Here is a 10,257-nt window from a genome sequence, read left to right as displayed (position 1 = left end):
CATAAGATGCAAATGTGTCATTGTCTGTGTGTGTTTTGAGTGACAGTGATTATGAGTTCAAGGATGAGCAGAGAGCAAATGAAGGCCTGCAGAGGCGGAAATGAAGGAAATGTTGGCTCCTTATTTTCATTTCTGAAAATATTCCAGGGTTAGCCAAAAGGATCATTTGCATGTGTTTGTAGTTCATGGCCTATTGTTTCAATAGGCTTCCTAAAAAGCAAAGTGAGAATAAGACACAATAATTACAAGACTGAAGATGCAGCTGCCAACTGCGATTAAACATGAACCACTAAAAAATGTTGCAACATTAACACTGATATTAGACTTTAACCCTTAGAACACAGAGCCTTTAGGCTGATTTTTTCATACTGTTAAGACATACAGTATAAACTGAGGCTATAAGAATGTACAATATAGAGCAAGGGTGTCAAACTCATTTTAGTTCCGGGGCCAAACCACTGGGCCAAACCAGTAAAATATGATTTATTTACAAAACATATTATGAACAACCTGAAATTTCATGAGAAAACTAAGTGCAATGTTAACAGTATTATGCCTAAGTTTATCATTTACACAAATGCATTACAATTTAGAGATCACAGTGCATAAAATATCTAGCCACAGGTATCTGGAACTGAAAAATATAGCATGTCACAAATTCATCCTGCGGGCCTGATTGGACCCTCCGGTGGGCTGGTTCTGGCCCATGGGCCACATGTTTGACACCCCTGATATAGAGTGTCTCATATCCCTTTTTTCAGCACAACCTAGACAATCTGATGAAATGTTTTGGGTTTTGTTTTGTGACTTGTGCACAATTATTGCTACTAAAATGTGATATAAAATGAATCATAACTTTGACTCAACAACACATAAGAAGAAGAAAAAAACACAATGTGACCTATATAAACACACATCCCCAGGATGTCCATATATGGAGATGTGTGTTATTCCAACGGCAATTTACTATGGATGCACGTGCAGCACGTTTCTGTACCGTGTGAGCTCTAAGGTTTAAAACAACAATACCTAACAGGTATGTGCAATATTAGTAAGAACATGCAGGTAGTGGCACAAAAATGCAATCCCATGCATACATGAAGCAACAGGCAAGACTACATTAACCAGCAGCAAGATATAAAATAAAAGAATAAAAGATCCCATTAAAAGGAAAGGCAGCAGCACATTAAAGGCATGACAGGATGATGGCAGCAGAAAGGACATGATATTTAAAATTGACATATTTCTTAAAGGACACTTGAATGACTGGTACGTGTTGAGTATTACAGTATGCCATGTGATCGGAAACATGAGACGCCGTTGTCTTTCCTTGCAGAACTGGACTCTCTAATCGTTGCTCCACTAAACAAAACTAAGGCAAATGTCACAATCACATCCATGCTCTACTGGTAATCACGCGCTGTAGCTAACCGTTATTTTTCCACTGACAAGCTCTTCGCGACCGTGATTTGTGGATGACGTCAGCAGGTGAGCAGTGGACAAGTAATGGATGGACAAGACAAAAAGAGACGCTGTGCTTTGCACAGACTAAACCACACATTGTGTGACACTAAAGGCTGTGTTAGGGAGATGAAGCTGTTACTTCAGCCAAGGCAAAGTACCAGGCTGTACAATATGCTCACACATCACCAAGGCTAACATCATTAACAATAAGGCCGCTCACACAGCACAACAACGGAGTCCACACCGCACACGCACTCTTTCTAACACGACGCACTTGCAAGTCAGGGTACAATTTCTCACCTTGTGCAAATTGGGGTTATCACAGTGAACATGCAGTGATCAAAAAATAATATTTTACCCTGACAAAGAACGCTGCACTGAGGCCTAAGTGTTACCTCATTCAAGAGAAGAGCTGGCTAATTACCATTAAACTTACATGTATTCTTCTGAATAGGCAGAAAGCCTTGTATGTTTTAGTTTATACATTTATACATTTATTTATATATATATATATATTTGGGAATTTAAATTAAATACAGTCAATGTTTAAGAGCTATTTTATTCAGTGTTTTCTAGTGTACCCAAGGTCCCTATTCCAATCATTCTCTTTCAACATTTGTTTGGACTACCTCAGTCATGTTTCGGAGACACGCAGTTAATTCCTTCAACCTTTGTTTCGCTTTACTCGTAATTCGTGGAACCGGTGGAAATTCCTTAACTTCAAGTTTGCTGCCGTCTCAATTTACTAGCGTAGCTGTTGATGCTCCTTGCCTTTCTTCCATCAGTCACACGGGGAGAGCCGTGGGGAGCTGAAAGGCTTCATCAGCGTTGTGTCTTATTTCACACTGGTTCGAATATAACAGACGGATTTGTTCATATAGACGAGTTACACACTGCAGTTTTAAATAGAAACCAATCAATTAAGCAATGAAATTAATTCTTCTTAAGACATAAAGCAGGCAACATTATGAGACAATGTAGTGTAACAATGAAAGACTGTTTTGAATTGTTTTGAAACAAACACATGTTAGTCGACTGGACTGGAACATCTGACAAATACCTTAGAAGTATATAGATATTTTGCAAGTATAATGATGACAGACTAAATATTGAGTATAATTCAGAACCAGTTACATCATTTTAATTTAATTTAATAGCCCATTTTATTAATTGATTGTTTTTTATTTGATTTCATTTGCTCTGGTGTTTACTTGTTTATCAGATTTTATTTTGGGTGGGGGTTTTGTATCAAGGCCACCAGCGTTTCACCACCACTTGAGTGTAAAATATCAGTAAGATTCCTGTTATATCTCTTCAGGGCTAAAAGCACTATGCTGTGCTAGTAAATTGTCATCCCAGATTTATCAATCCAGCAGACGTGACAACAGCCCACCAGCAGCCTTTTTGCTGGCCAAGATGAGACACGATTGCTGCTGAAGTGTGAGGACATTCCAGCACCAGCTAATTAATTGTAATAAGGCTGGCTGGCAAATACGCTGGCAATGACAGCCATGGGGTGAGAGGCGAGAGCGCAGCTTCTCTACTAAATCCAGTGTGGAGTTTGAGCCGTCAGGCCGCTGCGCTCCAGAGACTTGCTCTGGCACTCACCTAGATACACATCTGCTCTGATTAATCGCCTGCTTCGCCCAGCGCATACATTTCATTATCAGCTTTAAGTGGGCGAAAACAACAAGGATCAGGGCGATGAGCAGACCTGTGACAAGAGGAGAGATGAAAGGGCGAGAAAAAAGGAGTGGGGACATATGGGGTGTGTAAAAGAAGTGAAACTCCTGTGGCCCTCCTAATTTTCCTCTTTGTGGTATTAAACAATGTTTGACCTCCATCAGCCTCTATTGACAACCAGTTGGAGCTGCGCTCTTCCAAATCTTATCTGCTCATACACAGGTCGCACAAACCGTCATGAGCTCCAACACCTAACAATCGATAAACTCGAGATACACATCTTGTAAAGAGGTCACATACCGAAAAATATTAAATCTCGTCTAGTCATAACAACTTTTTAGGGGCTAAAATGAAATCACAGGTTACTCCCTTGTTGCAGTTTGCTGTCGTAGGAGCGGCTTGCTTTATCACCAGGCTAAGTGTGATCAAAACCCCCATAAAAGCTCAAACTGATGTTTTCACTACGGCAGCTCAGGGTTACGAGCCTTGCTCAAGGGCAACTTGACAAAGGGTTTGGAGAATCATAGCGAATGTAACACTATTCTCAATGTGTAAGGGATGGCGAAAACACTGCATTCTGCAAGTGAAAGCAATTTTGATGAGGGGGCTTTAACCTGCACCACGTACCTGATGAAGGATGAACACCTTTTCAGGCTACAGCCATGTAATCCACAAAGATTCTCTTGTCCATCAGTTCTTTCATTGATTTCATGGTTGTTTGTGTCCTTGCTTGTCAAGAGAGAGAGAGAGAGAGAGAGAGAGAGAGAGAAAAAAAACCCTTGTGAATTTGGTTTAGAATGTAAGAAAAACTCAAAGGAGAAGTTTACGCATGATCTGATTCACGCAGATTTAGTGCAGCCTGCCAAGCCGTTTCACAGATTTAACACAGAGCGACACTGCCATCCCCTGGCAGCCTCTGATAATTACTCTGACTGTTACCTGTGAAGGCTGTGCTGCAGAGGGCACCAAACTTTTAATAAAGAACCAAGTCATGAAGGCCTGGTATCCAGCCTTCAGAGCACGGCAGTGAAACTTGAAATGAAATGGGTCAAGGAGATTTAGATCTGGGACATTATTGTCAAAGAGAACAATGAGCATAGACTTAAGAATAATTGCTAGAAAAAGGTAAAGGTCATTTGTCATGTTTGTTCATACCGGGTTCCATGCATATCTAATATAGTTTCATATAGTCAATGGCATATATACAATTCCCAAGCGATATGTATTCAGTATATGTCAATCCTCAGGTGTTGGATAAAAACCCTCATTCTCCAATTTAAAACATTACAGATTTAAATAGTGAAACCTTGAGTAGTGATTTAACATGGCACTATTCTATTTCAAAGTATAGAAGCAGAAATTGATCATTAATTTTTTTGAAAATGAGTGAGTGTGACACTCCAAAAATGTAAAATGTGTCACACATTCAGCTTTTTGCCCACCGACCCAAGTTTGATGCTACCCCTCAGTCATTTACCGCATGTCTGCTCCCCCTCTTTTCCGTTTCACACTTCACTGTGCATGCTATCTAATACAGGCAACAAAATGCCCCAAAACATATCTTGAAAAAAGTTTTTATTTCAAACCTTCACTAAAAGAGAATGTTTCCATCTAAGTGAACATTCCCCAAGATAAGCAACAGTGTTGTATCTCCCCTGCAAGCACCTACCACTCTGTGAAGATGCCAATTTGTATTTAAATATCTGCTGATCAAGATCATTGAGACTCACAAAAAGGAGAGAACAACATTACTTTAAGGATGTTTTTTAACAGCACTCCTGACTTTACCTCTATATGTACCTTGTGTTCAGATTGCAAGATCTTAAAATGCTTAATATTTCAATTTTAAGCAAGCTTCTTCTAATAATAATAGTAATAATAATAATTTCTGGCAGACTGTGCATTGCACAGTTCAAAGTTCATTAGTATAGGTAAAGGTTCTCTCTCCTCAGTGTGATTCTTCTCCCTTTCCATCTTCATCGCAGTTCAAAGTTCCTGAGTCTCACCCCCTTCTTATCCTCCCATCTCCCAGCCTCCACCCTGCCATTTCTTTTTCTCTTTTAGCTAAACACTAAAATCAGCTTTTTGAGCAAGCTGCTTTTCGTGTGGAGCTAAAAGCACTGTTGTGACAAAGTACAGCCTCAGCCTCAGTGGGTGGGTTTTACAACAGCACATTTTCAATTTGAAAAACAACCTTAATGGAAACAAACAAAAGTAAAAAATAAATAAATAAAGTCTTGAAATAAATGTGAATGTTTGCAATGGAAACTGTGTCAGCAAATAAAGGATGAAGTCTCGAAATCCATCTATCCATTGTCTATCGCTTTATCCTCCACATGAGGGTCACAGATCAGTGGAGCCAATCCCAGCTGACACAGGATGAAAGGTGGACTACACCCTGGACAGGCTGCCAGTCCACTGCAGGACCCACACACACAGAGATGAACAACCGTTCACTCTCACATTGTGTTCCAGGAAACTGGAGAAAACCCCACACACACGCGGGGAGAGCCTGCAACCTCGATGAAGAGAGACCCTTGCTCTGACTGGATTGTGATCCTGGCTCTTTTTGCTGCAAGGCAACAGCACTAACCACTACTTGCTGCTACCACTGCTTCTGCGTTTCACTGCACTGGAAAACATCTAATGCTAGAAATATTACTACACTTCAGCATGTATGTTTATTTATTCTGTAAATATAGCTCAGTGCTTCTTGCTTCTCTACATTTACATCATCTCTTTGTTTTCAGTTTTTTGGCGATGGCCTTATGAGCAAATTTATTTTTTTATTATACTGGAAATAACTGTGATTTTAAGACCAGTCGTGATCCAATTTTCAGCTCAAAGGACACAGTAACTTCATTCAGGGCGACAGCTGTGGATTCTTAGACCAACAGACCAACACTGAATTTCCTGGAGCGATGTATCTAACATAAATTAATTATTATTAATAATATATCTGCTGCACTTTTGTTCTCTTTTATCCACTGGATGGATCCACCTCTCTGATGATTAGTACAATCCAGTGACTCTGACTCATGGCTTCAGATATATGAGGTAAAAAAAAAAGGCCTCACGATTTGGTGTACTGTCCCTCATTCTGTCAATATAGTCAGTGTGTCTGCATCTGTCTCTTCCTTTTGCTCAGTTGACTCTCCAGCAGCCACACACACACACACACACTCACAGTGCCTCCTGTTCAGAACAGATAAAACTCTAAATCTGGACAAAATGTACTTTTGGATACCAGGTAACCAGACTCTGGCAGCCAGTTTAGCCTCAGTGAGCTTTTCTAGAGGCAGTTTGACTTAAACCTCACAGTGCGAAGCCCAAGAGCCTTGGTTTTTCTGCCTGCTCGTCTGTCCACAGAGAAGTCAGAGCAAACAGCCTGAAGCCCAGATAAAAGTTAGTTGAGAGAAATGAAAATAATCCAAAGGAGGGATTCATTGATACATTTATGCCGTCTCATGAATGAATCAAAACATGAAAGAGCTCCTAAGTCTCTTACCGAAGCACACATCAGCTTTCAGAGCTTCTTCTATTATTGATTTCATTGTTGAGCACAACTTGAGTCAACAAACATCCATCAGCACTAAACTGGCTCTTTTTCGAACAATAACAGTTGTAGGGTAGAATTTAAAAGATATCAACCGGGATGATAAGCAGAAAGTACAAAGAATAGCAAATCACTTTGAAATGTCCTGAATGTGTAACTGCTGTTTTTGAAGAGTTTATTTTGCCCACTGCCAGCTTGTTTTTTTGAAAACCAAAAAAATATAGTTGGAAAAGTGGATGTGGGACTGACAGAACTTCTATACCTGCAACCATGCACCTATGGTACTATCTATCAGTACAAGACCGTCATAGAAAAAAATGCTGTTAATTACAGAAGACCTAACGTGATTGAGAAACCATATCCTGAGAAAGCTTTAAACTGGCAATATAAAATTGAATGACACATATAAAGAATGTTGGATTGATTAAGTGAAAATTAAGGCTCATTTTGTTATAGATTTACATACAAGGAAACCTCCTCCTTATGACTTATTACATGTTTCACTTCTATGCACAGTCTATGGCTTTAATAAGGCTTGCACTCTACTCTCATGAACAGTAGCTTTGCACAAATGCAACAGAAACATTGTTAGTGGTAATAATTACGCCTGTGCTGTTCTGGCTAAAAAAATATTTTATTCTCCGTCCAATCTTTACATATTACAGGATCTGCCTCTCACTTCTTACAGCAACACCTTTTGAAAGAAGAAATACAGTACGATAACGGCACACTTGCTCCTGTCACTTGAAAGCACGACGGCTGCTGTGAGGCAACCTTCCTCAATGTTCAATTCCACATCCCATTTTTACTGTGTCACAGCACATATAATCTGCAGTAATGGACACATGATTGTTACTGTTATTGGTAAGAAACCTTTGCCTGCAGTGAAATCCTTCATATCAGTCTGCAGTAGTATCCTGAACTGTGAAGATACACGACATATGCTGAACCTTCATTAACATTATTACTTACACCTGCAGGTTTCAAGACTTAAAGGAGCAGTCCATGGTATGGGAAAGACACTTCTTTTGATTGATCATATTACTGCAGCTGTACATTAAGGAGGAAGCTACAGCCAAGAGATGGTTAGCTAAGAGAAGCAGCAACTTCCTTCTTTTTTAATTAGCCAGCTTTGAGGTGCTTTTCTCTTTCAAAAAGTCATATTTCACAAAATGTCAGCTAACCCTGGAGATAATGGAATGCATGTGGGCATTAAATATTCCTCCTTCAGGTGGTTTTCCAGCTCTTCCTGATGGTTTGGGGCAGCAAGATCAGGAAACAGGGCCCTAGAAGAGCCATATATTACAGTATAAACTCCGAACTAGCCCGTGTAGCGCCGACAGACTGGGAGCTATTAAACCAGGTCACCCATTTGGCATGACAATAATTCAACGGGGGAGTTGATGCAATATCTCTGGCTTGTCTCTGTCTTTCCACATATCCTTAACACAGATCTAGACATGCAAACTAACTGCAACTATGCCCTATATGTATCAGTGTGAGGCGGCGAGTCACATTGCTCAGCTCTCTGCAGGAGGCTCCGTTTAGAACACGCAGCCCAGCATGGCCACCACCCCGGACTCCATCCTCCTCTTCGTCATGTTGGCAAGCAAAACCCATTCCTCTGTGTGTGTGGGTCAAAGTGTTGACTGAGGGTGGTCTGGTCCCCTACCAGGTAAAGACCCCTGTTTAACACACCCCACACTCAGCGGGGGGGGGGAGACATAACGAGAACTAGGTTTCAAATCTATTTAAATCGAAGTATTGACTTATTGAATCAAATTAAAGAAACACTGTGTGTCTGTCCCTGCACATGCTATTGATAGCAGTTGTGGTTTAATGTTTATGATGACGTGGACCTGTACGTGGGTACACTGTAAACTTTTGTGACACTACAAGGACATACAAATGACAAACTCCTGGTGAGAAACTGCCACTAGTGTAATTAAGTGTGAGCACAGAACACTCGACTCAATTTAAAATGAATGCAAGCAGCAGTGTCCACACGGGCAGAATTGCCAAGTGACTCTTTACTGTACGTCACACATAAATTGACTGCTTCCCTGCACAGTTGAAGCATTTTATACATGTGTATAGTCACACCAGATCACACAGCCATTCTGGAGTATTTGCATTTTGAAGCTATTTTAGTGCTGCCACAGCTTTACTTAATTGCATTTATATGACAGCTTAAGTTTGAAGATTCAAATTGCGACTCAAATGGCACCGCAAACTCCCCGTAACCAAATAATGTTCTAAAAGGATTTAATGCCTGACAATTTCAACACAGTGTATATGTTAAATTTAGAATGTATTTACTTACAAACGGCCATTCTGCAGAAAAAAAAAGAAAAAAGTGGGGGTGTGACTGGGGGCCATGTCGTGCCAGGGTCTGTTGAGGCAGAAAAAAAAATAAAAATTCAGGGCTTAAAGGCTTATCAATTGCCAAAGCTGTGAAAAGCATTTTTATAATGTGAAGAGAAAGGGTTTTACAACTCTGGAAAGTTATCACGTCCATTTTTTTAATCCATATTATGCAAACATCAGAGATGTGTCATTCAAGTTTCAAAGTACAAAGAAGATGCACTTACATTTATTTATTATTTTCCTTTGTATTTAATCCTTGAAAAAGAGCCCTGTGCCCAATCTGCCACTTGGCTCCTGTTATTTCATCATTGGAGCTGGATCTCACCCCATTAAACCTCTGAGGGCTTTTAGAAGAGGCTGTCGATGTCAATTAGCTTGTAGTAACAATGCTTTTTCAGTAAGGTATTCAAAGTTTACAGGACTCACGTCCACTTCCAGGAAAGAGGAACATTTTTTTGTGATCCAGCCACCTGACCTCGGCCACCTCCTGGTTCTCCTCCACTTGTAGACAGTCCTCAGGGTGAGTGTCAAGATCCACTTGGAGAAACTCCTCTTCAATTTTTTCTCCTCCTATAACCTGCACCAACATTTTCATAGTGTGAGTGACCTCCGGTGTTGCAGCTTGTAGTAAAGGTATCAATGTAGTAAGACTACAATAGAACGGTATGATTTATTATTGTCTTTGAAAGAGCACTTCATTTAAAGCTTTGGTTTTATCTTGAGCTCAGTGTTAGAGCCCCTACCCTAAATGAGGGACCTTTCCTGGAACACAATGAAAAAAATATTGAATGGCATGAAAAAACAAAACATCGCAAGTTGTTCTTTCACATTGTCCTCTAAAAATGTTGACCCCTGCAAAGAATTCCACTAAATAGAGAGCACTGTTCTCTGACCTGCCTCTCAGACGCCTGCAGGCTTCTTTATCTACGGTAGCTGAGAGAACGCCAGCCAGCCGAGGCACTTGTCTACATTCGGCAGACTCTTCACCTCTCCAACCTGCAGCAGGTCGGCAGCCGTCAGCAAACTGGGTTACAGTGACTCTGGAGGAATACATGCAGTCAACCAAGACTGACGAGACGGAGAGGAGAAGAGAGGAGAGGAGAGGAGAGGAGAAACATTAAAACTTCTCAGTACAAAAGTGTGATTTCTTTTTCCTGAAAACCCATATATACAAATCATCATCATTA

The sequence above is a fragment of the Solea senegalensis genome, linkage group LG7 (genome assembly GCF_019176455.1).
Source record: "Solea senegalensis isolate Sse05_10M linkage group LG7, IFAPA_SoseM_1, whole genome shotgun sequence".
Classification (NCBI taxonomy): domain Eukaryota; kingdom Metazoa; phylum Chordata; class Actinopteri; order Pleuronectiformes; family Soleidae; genus Solea; species Solea senegalensis.
Note: the sequence above shows the minus strand (reverse complement) of the source record.